Consider the following 18510-nt stretch of genomic DNA (forward strand, 5'->3'; position numbering starts at 1 on the left):
TACTCCTGATGGTGACGCCATGGTAAATGACCTTATAGGGACCATCAATAGTCTATTGGAAATTTCTCCCCCTGCCCCTTCTGCAGAGGAGGCAGCTGCACAGCAGGAGAAGTTCCATTTCAGGTATCCCAAGCCTAAACTGAGTACTTTTCTGGACCACGCTGACTTCAGAGAATCAGTCCAGAAACACCATGCCTACCCAGATAAGCGTTTCTCCAAACGTCTTAAGGATACACGTTATCCCTTTCCCCCTGACGTGGTCAAACGCTGGACCCAGTGTCCAAAGGTGGATCCCCCAATCTCCAGGCTTGCAGCTAGATCCATAGTTGCAGTGGAAGATGGGGCTTCACTTAAAGATGCCAATGACAGACAGATGGACCTTTGGTTAAAGTCTGTCTATGAAGCTATCGGCGCGTCGTTTGCTCCAGCATTCGCGGCCGTGTGGGCACTCCAAGCTATTTCAGCTGGCCTGGCACAGGTGGACTCTATCATATGTCCAGCAGTGCCGCGAGTAGCGTCCCTAACCTCGCAAATGTCTGCGTTTGCGACTTACGCTATCAACGCTGTCCTGGACTCTACAAGCCGTACCTCAATTGCGTCTGCCAACTCTGTTGTCTTGCGCAGAGCCTTGTGGTTAAAGGAATGGAAAGCGGATTCTGCTTCCAAAAAATGTTTAACCAGCTTGCCGCTATCTGTAGATAGACTGTTTGGTGAACAATTGGCTGAAATCATTAAGCAATCCAAGGGTAAGGACTCCTCCTTACCCCAGCCCAGATCAAGCAAACCTCAACAGAGGAAGTGGCAGTCGAGGTTTCGGTCCTTTCGAGGCTCCAGCAAGACCCAATTCTCCTCGTCCAAAGGGACTCAGAAGGAGCAAAGGAGCTCAGATTCCTGGCGGGCTCAGTCACGCCCCAAGAAAGCAACCGGAGGAACCGCTTCCAAGGCGGCTGCCTCATGACTTTCGGCCTCAGCCCTCCGCATCCTCGGTCGGTGGCAGGCTCTCCCGCTTTTGCGACATTTGGCTGCCACAGGTCAAAGACCGGTGGGTAGCAGACATTTTGTCCCACGGGTACAGGATAGAATTCAGTTCTCGTCCTCCGCCTCGGTTCTTCAGAACCTCCCCACATCCCGACCGAGCAGATGCCCTTCTGCAGGCGGTGTGCTCACTAAAAGCAGAAGGAGTGGTGATCCCTGTTCCTCTGCAGGAACAAGGGCAAGGTTTTTACTCCAATCTCTTCGTGGTTCCAAAAAAGGACGGCTCGTTCCGTCCTGTTCTGGACCTAAAGCTGCTCAACAAGCATGTGAACGCCAGGCGGTTCCGGATGGAATCCCTCCGCTCTGTCATTGCCTCAATGTCTCAAGGAGATTTCCTTGCATCGATAGACATCAAAGATGCTTATCTCCACGTGCCGATTGCTACAGAGCACCAACGTTTTCTACGTTTCGTGATAGGAGACGACCATCTCCAGTTCGTAGCTCTGCCATTTGGTCTGGCGACAGCCCCACGGGTTTTCACCAAGGTCATGGCGGCAGTGGTAGCAGTCTTGCATTCTCAGGGACATTCGGTGATCCCTTACTTAGACGATCTACTTGTCAAAGCACCCTCTCAAGAGGCATGCCAACACAGCCTGAATGTTGCGCTGGAGACTCTCCAGACTTTCGGGTGGATCATCAACTTTTCAAAGTCAAACCTGGCACCGACTCAATCACTAACGTATCTTGGCATGGAGTTTCATACTCTCTCAGCGATAGTGAAGCTTCCGCTGGACAAGCAGCGGTCTCTACGGACAGGGGTGCAGTCTCTCCTTCAGGGTCAGTCGCACCCCTTAAGGCGCCTCATGCACTTCCTAGGGAAGATGGTGGCAGCAATGGAGGCAGTCCCGTTCGCGCAGTTTCATCTGCGTCCACTTCAATGGGACATTCTCCGCCAGTGGGACGGGAAGACAACTTCCCTAGACAGGAAAGTCTCCCTTTCTCAGACGGCCAAGGATTCTCTGCTATGGTGGCTCCTTCCCACCTCATTAACGCAGGGAAGATCATTCCTGCCCCCATCCTGGGCAGTGGTCACGACAGACGCGAGTCTGTCAGGGTGGGGAGCAGTTTTTCTCCACCACAGGGCTCAAGGGACGTGGACTCAGCAGGAGTCCACCCTTCAGATCAATGTTCTGGAAATCAGGGCAGTGTATCTTGCCCTATTAGCCTTCCAGCAGTGGCTGGAAGGAAAGCAGATCCGAATTCAGTCGGACAACTCCACAGCGGTGGCATACATCAACCACCAAGGAGGGACACGCAGTCGGCAAGCCTTCCAGGAAGTCAGGCGAATTCTCTTGTAGGTAGAGGAAAGAGCTTCCACCATATCAGCAGTTCACATCCCGGGCGTAGAAAACTGGGAAGCAGACTTCCTCAGTCGCCAGGGCATGGACGCAGGGGAATGGTCCCTTCACCCGGACGTGTTTCAGGAAATCTGCCGCCGCTGGGGGGTGCCGGACGTCGACCTAATGGCGTCTCGGCACAACAACAAGGTCCCGACCTTCATAGCGCGGTCTCGCGATCAAAGAGCTCTGGCGGCAGACGCCTTAGTGCAAGATTGGTCGCAGTTCCGGCTCCCTTATGTGTTTCCACCTCTGGCACTCTTGCCCAGAGTGTTACGCAAGATCAGATCCGATTGCGGCCGCGTCATACTCGTCGCCCCAGACTGGCCGAGGAGGTCGTGGTACCCGGATCTGTGGCATCTCACGGTCGGCCAACCGTGGGCACTACCAGACCGTCCAGACTTACTGTCCCAAGGGCCGTTTTTCCATCGGAATTCTGCGGCCCTGAACCTGACTGTGTGGCTATTGAGTCCTGGATCCTAGCGTCTTCAGGATTATCCCAAGGGGTCGTTGCCACCATGAGACAGGCTAGGAAGTCCACTTCTGCTAAGATCTACCACAGAACGTGGAAGATTTTCTTATCCTGGTGCTCTGCACAAGGAGTATCTCCCTGGCCATTCGCGTTACCTGTCTTTCTTTCCTTCCTGCAATCTGGGTTGGAAAAGGGCTTGTCGCTCGGCTCCCTTAAAGGGCAAGTCTCGGCACTATCCGTGTTTTTTCAGAAGCGTCTAGCACGACTTTCTCAGGTGCGCACGTTCCTGCAGGGGGTTTGTCATATCGTACCTCCGTACAGGCGGCCGTTAGATCCGTGGGATCTAAACAAGGTCCTTGTTACTCTCCAGAAGCCGCCCTTCGAGCCTCTGAGGGATGTGTCACTTTCTCGACTCTCACAGAAAGTGGCCTTTCTGGTAGCGGTCACGTCTCTTCGGAGAGTGTCTGAACTAGCAGCGCTGTCATCCAAAGCTCCTTTCCTGGTGTTCCACCAGGATAAGGTAGTGCTGCGCCCCATTCAGGAGTTTCTCCCTAAGGTGGTATCCTCTTTTCATCTTAATCAGGATATCTCCTTGCCTTCCTTTTATCCGCATGCAGTTCATCGGTATGAAAAGGATTTACATTTGTTGGATCTGGTGAGAGCACTCAGAATCTACATTTCCCGCACGGCGCCCCTGCGCCGCTCGGATGCACTCTTTGTCCTTGTCGCTGGTAAGCGTAAAGGGTCGCAGGCTTCCAAAGCCACCCTGGCTCGATGGATCAAAGAACCAATTCTTGAAGCCTACCGTTCTGCTGGGCTTCCGGTTCCATCAGGGCTGAAGGCCCATTCTACCAGAGCCGTGGGTGCGTCCTGGGCATTACGACACCAGGCTACGGCTCAACAGGTGTGCCAGGCAGCTACCTGGTCGAGTCTGCACACTTTCACCAAACATTATCAGGTGCATACCTATGCTTCGGCGGACGCCAGCCTAGGTAGAAGAGTCCTGCAGGCGGCAGTTGCCTCCCCGTAGGGGAGGGCTGTCTTTGCAGCTCTAACATGAGGTATTTTTTTTACCCACCCAGGGACAGCTTTTGGACGTCCCAATCGTCTGGGTCTCCCAATGGAGCGCCGAAGAAGAAGGGAATTTTGTTACTTACCGTAAATTCCTTTTCTTCTAGCTCCTATTGGGAGACCCAGCACCCGCCCTGTTGTCCTTCGGGATTTTTGGTTGTTTTTCGGGTACACATGTTGTTCATGTTGAATGGTTTTCAGTTCTCCGATGTTACTTCGGAGTGAATTTGTTTAAACCAGTTCTTGGCTTTCCTCCTTCTTGCTTTTGCACTAAAACTGGTGAGCCAGTGATCCCACTGGGGGTGTATAGCCAGAAGGGGAGGGGCCTTACACTTTTTAGTGTAATGCTTTGTGTGGCCTCCGGAGGCAGTGCTATACACCCAATCGTCTGGGTCTCCCAATAGGAGCTAGAAGAAAAGGAATTTACGGTAAGTAACAAAATTCCCTTCTTCCCAGTGCGCACAGAGCCTTAGGCTGGTTTCAGACGTTCGTGTTTCAGGTATGTGTGACATCCATTTTTAACACGCATGCTACACGTACCCATGTTATTCTATAAACTTACACACACGTCCGTGTTTTCACACCGACCGTGTGACCTCCCATGACCCCGCACGCGCACACAGATATGTCTGTTTTTTCTCTGGCAGCACTGATGTCACACTACCTGTACACTGATGTGATCCGTGTGACACGTACCAGAGAAAACGCGTGTCTGTGAAATAAAAATATTTTCTATATTCACCTGTATCCAGCGATGATGACTTCAGCTCTGCTGCCTCCCGCTTCTGACCGCCGCTCATTATATTCATTGATTATTCAATGCACTGAGGACCTGGGAGCCGGAGCATTGCGGGGACAGCATCGGGGACCGCACCACCGAGGACAGCATCGCGGGGACGGGAATATTCAGCAGGCAGTGTGTATGTAGTGACATCCAGGAGGTCATCTGAGTTCCCAATGAACTCTGATGAACCCGTGAAGTCACCATCGTAACACCAGCTGTAGCGTGGAGGTGTCATCAGGAGATCAGACTCCGATGACCTCCTGGAAAGTCATTGCACACACACTGCTTGCTGGCTACTCACCTGTCACTGGCGATGTGGTTCCCGATGCTGTCCTAGGCGATGTCCCGAGCGATACTCCGGCTTCCAGCTCCTCGGTCCAGTGAATATTCTAGGAGTATAAAGCTGGGTTCACACATAGCGACAACGACGTTGCTGTTACGTCACCATTTTCTGTGACGCAACAGTGACCTTGTAAGTCGCTGTTATGATCGCTGCTTAGCTGTCAAACACAGCAGACGCAGCAGCGATCATAACGACACGTCTCTGTGGAAGCGATGCTGCGCTTGGTAACTAAGGTAAATATCGGGTAACCAACCAAAGTGCTTCTCTGGTTACCCGATATTTACCTTGGTTACAAGTGCACACCGCATAGCGCTGGCTCCCTGCACTCATAGCCACAGTACACATCGGGTTAATAAGCCAACCTTTGCTTAGTTCCCGATGTGTACTCTGGCTGTGTGCAGAGAGCGGGGAGCGGGCAGCACAGGCAGCGTGAGAGCGGCGGTGCTAGTAACTAATGTAAATATCGGGTAACCAAGGAAAGGTCTTCCCTTGGTTACCCGATGTTTACCGTGGTTACAGCTTACCGCAGGCTGCCAGACGCCGGCTCCTGCTCTCTGCTCGCTTCAGTTCGTCGCTCTCTCGCTGTCACACACAGCGATGTGTGCTTCACAGCGGGAGAGCAATGAGCAAAAAATGAAGCTGGACATTCAGCAACGAGCGGCGACCTCACAGCAGGGGCCAGGTTGTTGCTGGATGTCACACACAGCGACAGCGACGGGACGTCGCTGCTACGTCACAGAAAATGGTGACGTAACAGCGACGTCGCTGTCGTCACTATGTGTGACACCACCTTAATGAGCAGGAGTCAGAAGCAGGAGGCAGCAGTGCCGAAGAAAACAGTGCTGGATACAGGTGAATATAGAAAATCGTTTTATTTGAAAGACACACATTTTCTCCGGTACGTGTAACACGTATGCAAACACATTTCACACGTATGACACATGTATGACCATACCCATGCATGTGGCTTGTACCTGATTAAACATGAACGTCTGAAACCGGCATTAGAATTGTGGATACGCTTTTTCCTGCATGTGCTTTTCTCTTATCACAAATTTTCAACTTTATTACATTTACTTTGTAAGAAATAGAAGTGCAAATCAAAGCTAAAGTCTGAGACTCCTTAGTGGATTGATTAATAAGGGGAAAAAATGATTGTGATCTTTTATAGGGCTTCTGTCACCAGGTTTTTGCTACCCCATGTGAGAGCAGCATAATATAGAGATGGAGACCCTGATTCAAGCGATGTGTGTGTGTGTGTGTGTATTTATTTTGCTTCTTCCCTTGGTGTAGCAGATGAATTAGCAAGACCCAAGCAAGCATCTCAGTAAGTACCACATCGCTGGATTCAAGGTCTCTTCCGTACATGATCCTATTCTCAGGTTAGATGGCAAAAACCTGGTATCAAATCCCTTTACGAAATTGCCTTGTGCACCACCGTGACCTGTTGCCTCAACTTTTTGTATACAAGATTATTCCTCCCAGTAGCTGCCATCTTCCAGAAATACAGGTGTGGCTGCAATAATCGCTCACATCATTGGGATCGGCAGCTATAAGCACACTTAGGCAAACTGACAGCAGGCACTATCCAAGTGCCCATTTGTGCTCACAGTGCTGCGAGTGGTGATTTGTAGCCATGCTGGCGTGTGTATGTCAGAAAGCAGGCGGCTCCCTGGAGGAATAAAGTTAATTTTCTCCTGGGTGTTGCCATTTCTGTATGGAAGGTCAGGCACTGTTCTGACACTGTTCTGAGAGCAGCGTAACGTAGGGGCAGAGATCCTGATTCCAGTGATGTGTCACTTACTGGGCTGCTTAGTGTAGTTTTGATAAAAATCACTATTTAATCAGCAGCAGATATAATTAGAGGACTACTTGGTGTGCTGCAGGTAGTCCAGAATATTCATGGGCTCTGTATAACTGCTAGATCTGCAGCAGAGAAAATAGTGACTTTATCAAAATGACAGCAAACATCTCCATAAGTGACACATTGCTGCAATCACGGTCTCTGCCCCTACATTATGCTGCTCTCAGGGCAACAAAAACCTGGTGACAGATTCCCTTTAACTTGAAGATATTACCCCTATATCTGCAGATTAATAGCATTATCCCTTTAAATCACTTTTCTATTGCACGAGATGATGAATTCCTCCCAAAGTTTCGTGACTGGTCTGTCTCAGGAGTTACCAGAAGCATGGGGAAGCGATCACTATGGCCACTGGGGCTTGTTTTAGACTCCTACTTCTTGTTTTTTCAGGAAGACTTTACAGTGAAGCTGGATATAATCAGAGGCAGGATTACAATGTCAGGGACCTCTATACACAGCTGATTAATACGGATTGTCACACTTTTATTAAAAGTTTTAGGCTATGTGTCCACGGGAGAATGTAGCTGCGGATTTTTCTGCATCAAAATCCGCAGCTTTCCCGCAAAAGCCGCACCTTTTCAAAGGTGCGAATTTGCCAAGGATTTGCCGCGGATTTTGGTGCGGATTTTTTTTTTTCCCCCAATTTTAAAGCCAAAATTCGGATGAAAATCCGCAACAATAATTGACATGTTGCAGATTTTTCCGGATCAAAATCCGCACGAAATCCGCTGCGGAAAAATCCGCAGCATGGGCACAGCATTTCCAAAATGCCATAGAAATGGCTGGGAAGTGCCTGCGCTGCAGATTTTCGGGAAATCCGCGGCTTTTCCGCGAGAAATCCACGGCAAAATCCGCGCCTTTTCCGCAGCGTGGGCACATAGCCTTATACTTTCTTATTTGTTTCCTGTATATGTGAAGGAATGACGTCACGTTGGTCACCCTGGTTCACCTTGGAAAGTACAATGTAATTACAGGTCAGGATCCTCAGCAATGTTTTGGGTCTACCAGAGCGCACACAAGGAATCCAGTCGCTCCCAGCTCTGTCATAAGTCCCAGGCGCTCCTTCTGCCTGTGTAACCTCTACAGCTCCATTCTGAGTGTTGGTCTCAGGTTACACTGCCTGGTTTTTGGCTGGGACGTCCACACACTAATGCACTTGAGAGTGAAGGACACAGAGGACGGAAGGCAGCAGCTGCGAAGCTCGGGGTCTCCACTTCTCTATGCTTGTGCTCCAGGAGCCCTGAAAAAGTGTGCTAATCAGGTGGGTTCCCCAATAACATTTGTCCCTTATATTTCATTGGATGCTTTTATATTGTCTAGATCCTAGTATACGGTTTTGTCTGTACACAGTATACTTGGCCAGCTGTCACAATTTGCCATTTTATCTAATCTCCAAGGAGGAAAAGTTGTGACCTAGTTGTTACTGGACTTTGTCTGGAACTTTTTCTCGTTTTAACCTTTGGTACTTGATCTTCTGCTTCCTGTGTTTGCCTTTGTTTAGATCCAGTATTGCCTAATTTCAATGAGGTTGAAAGCACTGAACACACTAGGATTTACTAACAGGATGTGCTTCTTAAAGGGGTTTCTGGGAGTTTGAAATAAGCGTCAGGAAATGTCAAAATATATTTATTAAAAAAACAAAAACATATTTTGCTTAGGCTACGTTCACACTTGCGTTACTTACCTTCTGGCACAATCCGCCCTTTTGGAAAACAGCGGAATCTGTTAACGGATTCCGCTGTTTCCCATAGATTTGTATGGATGACTGTGCCAAAAGTACCTGCGTTGCTTCCGCCGGGCTCAAGGAATGCAGCATGTGACGTTTTTTGAGCAGCGGAATCCTTTTTTTCACTGCGCATGCTCATCTTTTTTTTTTTTTTTTTTTTTTTTTATCACAGAAACTTTATTTTGTCTCTCGGTGGCCGAACGTTCAGCTGAGCGCCCGGTGGCCGGCTATTGAGAGCGTTCAGCTGAGGGCCTGGCGGCCGGCTTTTGAGAGCGCTCAGCTGAGCATCTGGCAGCCGGCTTTTGAGAGCGCTCAGCTGAGCATCTGGCAGCCGGCTTTTGAGAGCGCTCAGCTGAGCATCTGGCAGCCGGCTTTTGAGAGCGCTCAGCTGAGTGCCCAGCGGCCGGCTATTGAGAGCGCTCAGCTGAGCACCCGGCAACCGGCTTTTGTGAGCGATCAGCTGAGCGTCTGGCAGCCGGCTTTTGAGAGCGCTCAGCTGAGCGTCTGGCAGCCGGCTTTTGAGAGCGCTCAGCTGAGTGCCCAGCGGCTGGCTATTGAGAGCGCTCAGCTGAGTGCCCAGCGGCTGGCTATTGAGAGCGCTCAGCTGAGTGCCCAGCGGCCGGCTATTGAGAGCGCTCAGCTGAGCGCCCGGCAGCCGGGTGATCAGCTGATCGTTCACAATAGTCTGCTGCCGGTAAAACTGTAAAGAAAAAAAAAAAAGCTTTCTGTTATTTTGTACGATCCGTTGCATCTGTTTTGCCATTATATGCAACCCATCTGTTGCATCCGTCACACAACGCAATGCAACGGATGCCATTCAACGCAAGTGTGAAACTAGCCTTACTAAATCCCCTGCCACTCTACTGTTTTTATTTTATTTATTTTTTAAAGCTGTCCTCACTTGTCTTTGTTTCCTTTTCTAGAGCAATAATATACCACATGAGTGCAGTAGCCAATCACAGGCCTCAGCAGCGATGCTGAGGCCTCTGATTGGATGTGATGGACATTGTTGTCATTCCAGGAAAATTAAATAAATATTATATACTAGAAGGTGGCCCGATTCTACGCATCGGGTATTCTAGAATTTACGTATTGTGTAGTTCATGTATGATTTTTGTTATATATATATAGAGAGAGAGATGTTGTTGTCTGTAGTTACCAAGTGTTTGTGTAGGCGCTGTACATGTTCTGGGTGTTGTCTGGGTGTGACGGGGGGTGAGAGCGGTGTTGTATGTGTGTTGCGTGTGTTGCGTTGTTTGTGGAGCGCTGTGTGTCTGTAGCGTTGTGTGTGTGTTGCGCGGTTTGTGTGTGTGTGGTGTGTTTTGGGGGGAGGTATGTTTTGTGCAATGTGTGTGTTGTGCGGTATGTGCGTATATTTGTGTGTGCAGCGTTGTCTGTGTGTGTGGGTGTCTGTGTAGGGCAGTTGTTTGTGGTTCCCAGTGTGTGTGGTGTGTTGTGCAGTGCGTGTGTGTGTGTGTGTGTGTGTGTGTGTGTGTGTGTGCATCAGCCTCTCTTCTCTCAGCCTACCTCTCCCAGCCTCCCTCCTCCCAGCCTCCCTCAGCATCAGCCTCCCTCTCCCAGCCTCCCCAGCATCAGCCTCCGCCAGCATCAGCCTCTCTCCTTCCAGCCTCCTCCAGCATCAGCCTCCCTCTCCCAGCCTTCCCCAGGATCAGCCTCTCTCCTCCCAGCCTCCGTCCTCCCAGCCTTCCCCAGCATCAGCTTTCCCCTCCCAGCCTCTCTCCTCCCAGCCTCAGCCTCTCTCCTTCCAGCCTCCCCCAGCATCAGCCTCTCTCCTTCCAGCTTCCCTCAGCATCAGCCTCCCCTTCCCAGCCTTCCCCAGGATCAGCCTCTCTCCTCCCAGCCTCCTTCCTCCCAGCCTCCAGCCTCCTTCCTCCCAGCCTCCCTCAGCATCAGCCTTCTGCTCCCAGTCTCCCCCAGCATCAGCCTCCCCATGCATCAGCCTCCACCAGCATCAGCCTCTCTCCTTCCAGCCTCTCTCCTTCCAGCCCCCCCCAGCATCAGCCTCCCCTTCCCAGCCTTCCCCAGGATCAGCCTCTCTCCTCCCAGCCTCCTTCCTCCCAGCCTCCCTCTCCCAGCCTCCCTCAGCATCAGCCTTCCGCTCCCAGTCTCCCCCAGCATCAGCCTCCCCAAGCATTAGCCTCCACCAGCATCAGCCTCTCTCCTTCCAGCCTCCCCCAGCATCAGCCTCTCTCCTTCCAGCCTCCCTCAGCATCAGCCTCCCGTTCCCAGCCTTCCCCAGGATCAGCCTCTCTCCTCCCAGCCTCCTTCCTCCCAGTCTCCCTCAGCATCAGCCTTCCCCTCCCAGTCTCCCCCAGCATCGGCCTCCCCAAGCATCAGCCTCCACCAGCATTAGCCTCTCTCCTTCCAGCCTCCCCCAGCATCAGCCTCCCCAAGCATCAGCCTCCACCAGCATCAGCCTCCCTCGTCCCAGCCTCCCCCTCCCAGCCTCCCCCAGCATCAGCCTCTCTCCTCCCAGCCTTCCCCATGATCAGCCTCTCTGCTCCCAGCCTCCTCCAGCACGCCGTGCTCCTCTGCCGACACTCACACACCCGATCACATCCACTCACACACACCCGATGGCATCCACTCACACACACCCGATCGCATCCACTCACACACACCCGATCGCATCCACTCACACACACCCGATCGCATACACTCACACACACAGACACTGACGATATCGCACATACGCGCTTATACTCACAACATCCGGGGATATCACATGCTTCTGGCCATGTGATCCTCCGGCAGGTCCTGGAAGATCACAACAGCACAGTATCGCCGCCGAGAAGCAAGCGATATCCCAGGATGTTGTGAGTATGTGGATGCGATGTGTGTGTGAGAGTGAGTGTGATCTGATTTGTGTGTGTGTATGTGTGTGCTGTTATGTGTGTGTGCTGTTATGTGTCTGTATTTTCCGCCGCTGCAGGACCTTGATGTGTGGATGCGATGTGATGTGTGTGTGAGGTGTGTATGAGAGTGAGTGTGAGCCGGTGTACACTGGTAACTATGATACACATCGGGTAACTAAGGGACCTTAGTTACCCGATGTGTATAATGGTTACCAGCTTTCACGGCCTCCGTGAAGATCCCAGCATCGCAAGGTTATGTCTGGCGCTGCTGGGATCCTGACGGAGCCGGTGTAGAAGCAAGAGATATCCCAGCATGTTGTGATGTGTGAGGTGTGTGTGAGAGTGAGTGTGAGAGTGAGTGTGATCTGATGTGTGTGTGTACTCACCTGGGAATCGGGGCTCCGTGTCAGTTGGGCCAGAGCGAGCGTGCATTGCGTGAGGGGGGCGGGGCCTGCAGAGAGCCGGGGCGAGAGGCCAATCCGTGTGGGGGGGCGGGGCCATGGGGAGCCCAGCGGCCAATCAGCTTTGTGTCACCGTAAGGACACAATTTCGGAGCAAGACAGACAGATAGACAGACAGACAGACAGACAGAATAAGGCAATTATATATATAGATATAAATATAATATGAAAAAAACCAAAACATTTGTGACCACTATAGAGTCTCGGACGAATACAATTAGGTACATTTGTGTTTTTTTGTTTTTTTTTTCTTTTTCGGTGTTTTAAACAACATCTACTGCAACTAGTTGCTTTTATTTTTTAACTCTAATAACCTTTTTAAAGGGGTGGTCCATTCATGGGACAGAAGTCTGCAGTCCATGTGTGTGACTACCGAACTATGACACGCATGTTCTAATTTCACATACAAGTGGGCAGCCACGTGACTGCACATGCAGTTTGTTTACTTCTGTTCACTTGGTGATTGGTCTTCTCTGGCCTCTCTCAATTTACTTTTATCGTAAGAAGCCGAACATGTCTAATCAGCACACGTGTGCAAGTCACATACAAGCAGTCACATGGCTACAGGAAATACAGGAGAATTGTGATAGCATGCACATCGCACACTATGAAGATTCGCTAGAATGCAGTAACAGTGACTGCCGAATTTTGTCCCAAGCCTGGACAATCCCTTTAAGTCTTTTGAGATTTAACATAGTATTGTAATGACAATAATGGCTTTATGTTTAGTGATCACTATGAAGAGTTGCGATTTGTGTATTCAAGCCGTAGTCAATAAAGTTTATAAATCACCAGTTAATGCGGAAGGTTCATCCCTAACAATTGAGTATTGTATTTCAGGTGACTGTGGCAAAGGGCCACTTGTGCTAACACAATGCTGAAATGGATGTTACATAGCTTTGTCAAGATTCTGTTAATGGGACACGAAGTTATATATAAAGCCTATTTAATTTTACAATTCTGGTATACTCGAGTGTGCTCTACTGTTCTACCTTAGCCAGGGCTGGCTCTAGGTTTTCATGGTCCCTGGGCTAAATAGTCTGTAGGCCCCATGCACATGGAAACACACACATACATATGTACATACTGTGAGGTAGCGCGGTCGGCTGCGCAGCAGAAGACACGGGATCCAGGCATCAAGGTTCACAGCACACGGTGTTTAATGTCCAAACAAAAAGTCCATAACAAAATACATGTGCCTCTCCAGCAGAGGGCTCAGGAAGTTCTGGTCACTTCCCCCACACCCGGCACACCTGCCCTCGTTCCTGTTTCCTTTTAACCCTTCCTTAAGCCTGTAGGGAAACAGCATTAACCCTATAGTGGATTTACTTTCTATCATGGAGTGAGCACAACCTGGGCGAGACATACCGGCCGTCATAGATAACCCCGGTCACAGTCTCACATACCCCCCCCCTCAGTTCAAGCGTGCGGGGTTGAACTCCAGCCATCAAGCACGGGCCGCGGGACAAGGCATCGGCGTTGCCCTGCAACCTACCGGCCCGGTGTTCAACCGTAAACCGGAAGTTCTGCAGAGAAAGGAACCACCGGGTAACCCGGGCATTCCGTTCCTTGGCGGACCTCATCCAGACCAGTGGAGAGTGATCCGTCACCAAGCGAAACTGCCGTCCCAGCAGGTAATAGCGTAGGGACTCCAAGGCCCACTTGATCGCCAGGCACTCCTTCTCCACTACGCTATAATTCCGCTCGGGAGGGGTGAGCTTCCTACTCAAGAAGGTGACGGGGTGTTCCTCCCCCTGAACCACCTGAGACAGCACTGCCCCCAGGCCAACCTCCGAGGCGTCAGTCTGTACTATGAACTCCTTCCGGAAATCAGGGTTGACCAGAACGGGCTGTCCGCACAGGACCCCCTTCAGGGCCCGGAAGGAGTCCTCGGCCTGCGGAGTCCACCGCACCATGACGGACTTCTTGCCTTTGAGAAGGTCCGTCAAGGGGGCTGATAGTCCCGCAAAATCCTTTACAAACCTCCTGTAGTACCCCACGATACCCAGGAAGGCCCTAACCTGCTTCGTGGTCAGGGGTCTAGGCCACTTCTGGATCGCCTCAACCTTGTTAATTTGGGGCTTAATCACTCCTTGGCCTATCACGTAGCCCAAGTAGCGGGCTTCCGTGAGTCCCAATGCACATTTCTTGGGATTGGCTGTCAATCCGGCTGTTCGAAGCGCGTCCACCACCGCTTGTACCTGTTCCAAGTGGGTCTGCCAATCGGAGCTGTAAATAATGATGTCATCCAGGTACGCTGATGCATACGCCTGGTGGGGTTCCAGCACTAAGTCCATCAACCTCTGGAACGTGGCCGGAGCGCCATGTAACCCAAAAGGCAAGACAACATAGTGGAAGAGACCCTCCGGCGTAACAAAAGCTGTTTTCTCCTTGGCGGACTCCGTTAGTGGCACCTGCCAGTACCCTTTGGTCAGGTCGAGCGTGGTAAAATATCGCGCCTGTCCCAGCCTATCAATCAGCTCATCCACCCGGGGCATGGGGTAGAGATCGAACTTGGATATTTCGTTCAATCTCCTAAAGTCATTGCAGAACCTTAAGGAGCCATCGGGTTTTGGTATTAGGACAATCGGACTAGCCCATTCACTCCGGGATTTTTCGATGACCCCCAGGCGTAACATTGTCTTTACTTCCTCCGATATGGCTTGTCGTCGAGCCTCCGGCACCCGGTATGACTTCAGGCGTACCTTCAGGTGGGGCTCGGTGACAATATCATGTCGTATCAGACTGGTCCTACCGGGCAGCTCGGAGAAGACATCGGGGTTCTGCTGAACCAACCGTCTGGCCTCTCGCCTCTGTTGCTTGGTGAGGGCTTCTCCAATCCTTACTTCCGGTTCGTCCTCTCCGGAGGTCGCTGGAGCCGGATGTGAACGACCCGAAGAGGAGGGAGGTGGGGAAAAAACAGCCATCAGGCTTTCCCGTTCCTGCCAAGGTTTTAATAGGTTGACATGGTATATTTGTTCAGGTTTCCGCCTACCGGGCTGCAATACTTTATAGTTAACCACCCCTACTCTTTCCTTTATCTCGTAGGGGCCTTGCCACTGAGCCAGGAATTTGCTCTCCGCCGTGGGGATCAATACCAACACCCGATCCCCGGGTTTAAAGGTCCGCACGGTGGCTTGTCTATTGTAGCGGCCGCTTTGCGCGGCCTGAGCCTCCTGTAAGTGCTCCTTCACAATTGGCATGACCGCGCTTATGCGGTTCTGCATACCCAAAATGTGTTCAATCACACTTTTATGGGGGGTGGGCTCTTGTTCCCATGTTTCCTTTGCCAGGTCCAACAATCCCCGGGGATGTCGCCCGTATAACAATTCAAAAGGCGAAAACCCCGTGGATGCCTGTGGCACCTCTCGTATGGCAAACATCAAATAGGGAAGCATCATATCCCAGTCTTTCCCGTCTTTTGAAATCACCCTTCTTAGCATGGTTTTCAGGGTTTTATTGAAACGCTCGACTAAACCGTCCGTTTGCGGATGATACACAGACGTACGCAACTTCTTGATCTGGAGTAGCCGGCATAGCTCTTTGGTCACTTTAGACATGAATGGGGTCCCCTGATCCGTAAGGATCTCCTTGGGCAATCCCACCCGGCAGAACACAGCAAACAACTCCCGAGCTATAAGCTTTGCTGCAGTATGTCTGAGAGGTATCGCCTCGGGATACCGGGTGGCATAGTCAACGATCACTAGGATGTGTTGGTGCCCTCGAGCGGACTTTACGAGGGGCCCCACCAGATCCATCCCTATCCGTTCAAAAGGGACTTCTATAATGGGTAACGGTACCAACGGACTGCGAAAATGGGTCAGGGGTGCAGTAAGCTGACACTCCGGGCAGGTTTCGCAGAACCGTTTTACCTCCCCAAAGACCCCGGGCCAATAGAACCTTTGCAATATTCGCTCCTGCGTTTTCTTGACCCCTAGGTGGCCACTCATCAGGTGTTTATGAGCCAAGTCGAGGACCCGCCGGCGATGCGGCTGGGGCACCACCAACTGTTCTACCCCTACGCCCCGTATTTCATCTACCCGGTAGAGTAAATCCTGCTTAAGAGCGAAATGGGGGTACCTTACCTGGGCACCGGGCAGCTGTGCCACCCCGTCAACTACTGTCACCCGACTCCGGGCATGTATTAACGTAGGGTCCTGGAGTTGGGCTGTCCCAAACGTATCCGGGGACGCCTCCAACTCCGGGATGGGCTCGACCGTCTCAGCCTCTCCTGCCAATACCTCTAGGGGTGACCTATCGGGTTCACACTCTGTCCCTATCATCGTGACCCCTACGGCAGGTGTCCCGGATTCAGGATTGTAGGGCTCAGGTCCCGGACCGACCAATATCTGAGGGGACTTAGGGGGTCCCCTCCATAAAGTCCAAAAATAGGGCAGATCCCTTCCTAGGATCACGTCATAAGGAAGAGTGTTAAGAAGTCCCACCTCATGTTGCACCTGACCGCAAGGTGCTGTGATGGTGACAATCCCCGTGGGATAGTCGTGGCGGTCCCCATGTATGCAAACCACCCCCACAGTGCGTCCTGTGGCCTTTACTTTAGCTCTCAAGGTGGATCGCACAAGGGTCACTAAGCTTCCGGAATCCAACAATCCTGTAACCGGACATCCATTCACCTGTATTTGGCACAAGTGGGGCTCTGTCTCTGGGGAGACCAGGTCAGCGGTACACACCACCTGAGCATACATTGAACCCCGCCGGGTAACCCCACAATCCATGGGCTCCGTGGTGAGTGGACACTGGGCTTCCATATGTCCCACCCGCTGGCACCGCCAACATCTAATAGGGAAGGAAACCCCCTTGACAAGTTGTCGTTTAGGGTACATGGCCTTCCGGACCTCAGGAACGGCGGGCGCGGCCTCAGCCAGGATGGTAGCGGACTCCTGTACCGGTGTCGGCGGTGGGTCCTTGGCCCTAGGCTTGGAGGGGCCGGACCGACGGGCGGTACGCAAAGTCTCAGTGTCCCGTATCAAGTCCTGCGTAGCCACATGCCGCTCTACCAGGGACACTAATTGGTCCAGGGTACTCGGGTCACCCTGTCCTACCCACCGTTGAACGGTGACGGGTAAAGTGCGCACAAAATGATCCACTACTACCCTTTCCACCATTTGCGCCGGGCTCAGAGTGTCAGGCTGCAACCACTTTTTTACAAGATGTAATAAGTCATAGGCCTGGGAGCGTACGGGTTTGGCTTCCTCATAGAACCACTGATTTACCCGCTGAGCCCGTACATAGGTATTCACCCCCAACCGAGCCAGTATTTCGGCTTTCAGGGTCACATAGTCAATGGCGTCCTCGGTACCGAGGTCCAGGTACGCTTTTTGGGGTTCCCCCGTCAGATAGGGCGACAATACCTCAGCCCACTGCGGGGTCGGCAGCTTTTCCCGCTCGGCCACCCGCTCAAACACCGCCAGGAACGCTTCCACATCATCACCCGGGGTCATCTTTTGCAACGCTTGTCTCACCGCTTTCCGGACGCTGCCGTCGTCACCCGGTCCCGGGGTTGTTGCTGCCGGTCCGGCACGGATCGACTTGGCCAGGAGAACCATCTGTTCTTGGTGCCTTTTTTCCTGCAATTGTAAGGCTTGCTGCTGACGTGCATTGGCCTGCTCCATCTGTTCTTGGTGCCTTTTGTCCTGCACTTGCAAGGATTGCTGCTGACGTGCATTGGCCTGCTCCATCTGTTCTTGGTGCATTTTGACCTGCACTTGCAAGGATTGCTGCTGACGTGCATTGGCCTGATCCAACTGTTCTTGGAGTTTTTTTTCCTGCACTTGCAAGGATTGGAGCAGGTGTGCATTGGTTTGTAGCTGCTGTGCATTAGCCTGTTGCTGCTGTGCATTAGCCTGAGCCAAATGCTTTAGTATGTCCTCCATGGCGTCGCCGGGTTTGGGCTGTAGTATAGCCGCTCGAATCCAGGACATGCGCAGCTGGGTCACCAGGGATGGATGCTACACCTCACCGGCTGTCATGCCCGCCGATTCTCCACCATATGTGAGGTAGCGCGGTCGGCTGCGCAGCAGAAGACACGGGATCCAGGCATCAAGGTTCACAGCACACGGTGTTTAATGTCCAAACAAAAAGTCCATAACAAAATACATGTGCCTCTCCAGCAGAGGGCTCAGGAAGTTCTGGTCACTTCCCCCACACCCGGCACACCTGCCCTCGTTCCTGTTTCCTTTTAACCCTTCCTTAAGCCTGTAGGGAAACAGCATTAACCCTATAGTGGATTTACTTTCTATCATGGAGTGAGCACAACCTGGGCGAGACATACCGGCCGTCATAGATAACCCCGGTCACAGTCTCACAATACATACATACATACAGGCATATGTACATATTTGAAGACAAATTCACAAAAGTACATGTAAGCAATAATAAATCTATACATAGATGCACACATCATACATGCACACACAGACACAGAGTGTTATCTCCCATCCAGCTCCTCCTGGGCATGTGGCTGTGCAGCGTGATGGCTGTCACTAACACACATGGCGAGCACAGTGCACACTGAGACTGC

At 51.7% G+C, this 18510-nt stretch overlaps 1 protein-coding gene across 1 annotated transcript in view; it reads left to right on the plus strand.

The window, feature by feature from the left end:
• The first annotated feature begins 8041 nt into the window (after positions 1-8041).
• CPT1B (carnitine palmitoyltransferase 1B) overlaps positions 8042-18510 on the plus strand; it is an 87227-nt gene continuing 76758 nt past the window's right edge. The window contains exon 1 of the mRNA XM_075345445.1: positions 8042-8167. The gene's annotated coding sequence lies outside the window, so the exon portion shown is untranslated. The remainder of the gene's footprint in view (positions 8168-18510) is intronic.

This window comes from Anomaloglossus baeobatrachus, chromosome 4, assembly GCF_048569485.1.
Source record: "Anomaloglossus baeobatrachus isolate aAnoBae1 chromosome 4, aAnoBae1.hap1, whole genome shotgun sequence".
NCBI classification, from domain to species: Eukaryota; Metazoa; Chordata; class Amphibia; order Anura; family Aromobatidae; genus Anomaloglossus; species Anomaloglossus baeobatrachus.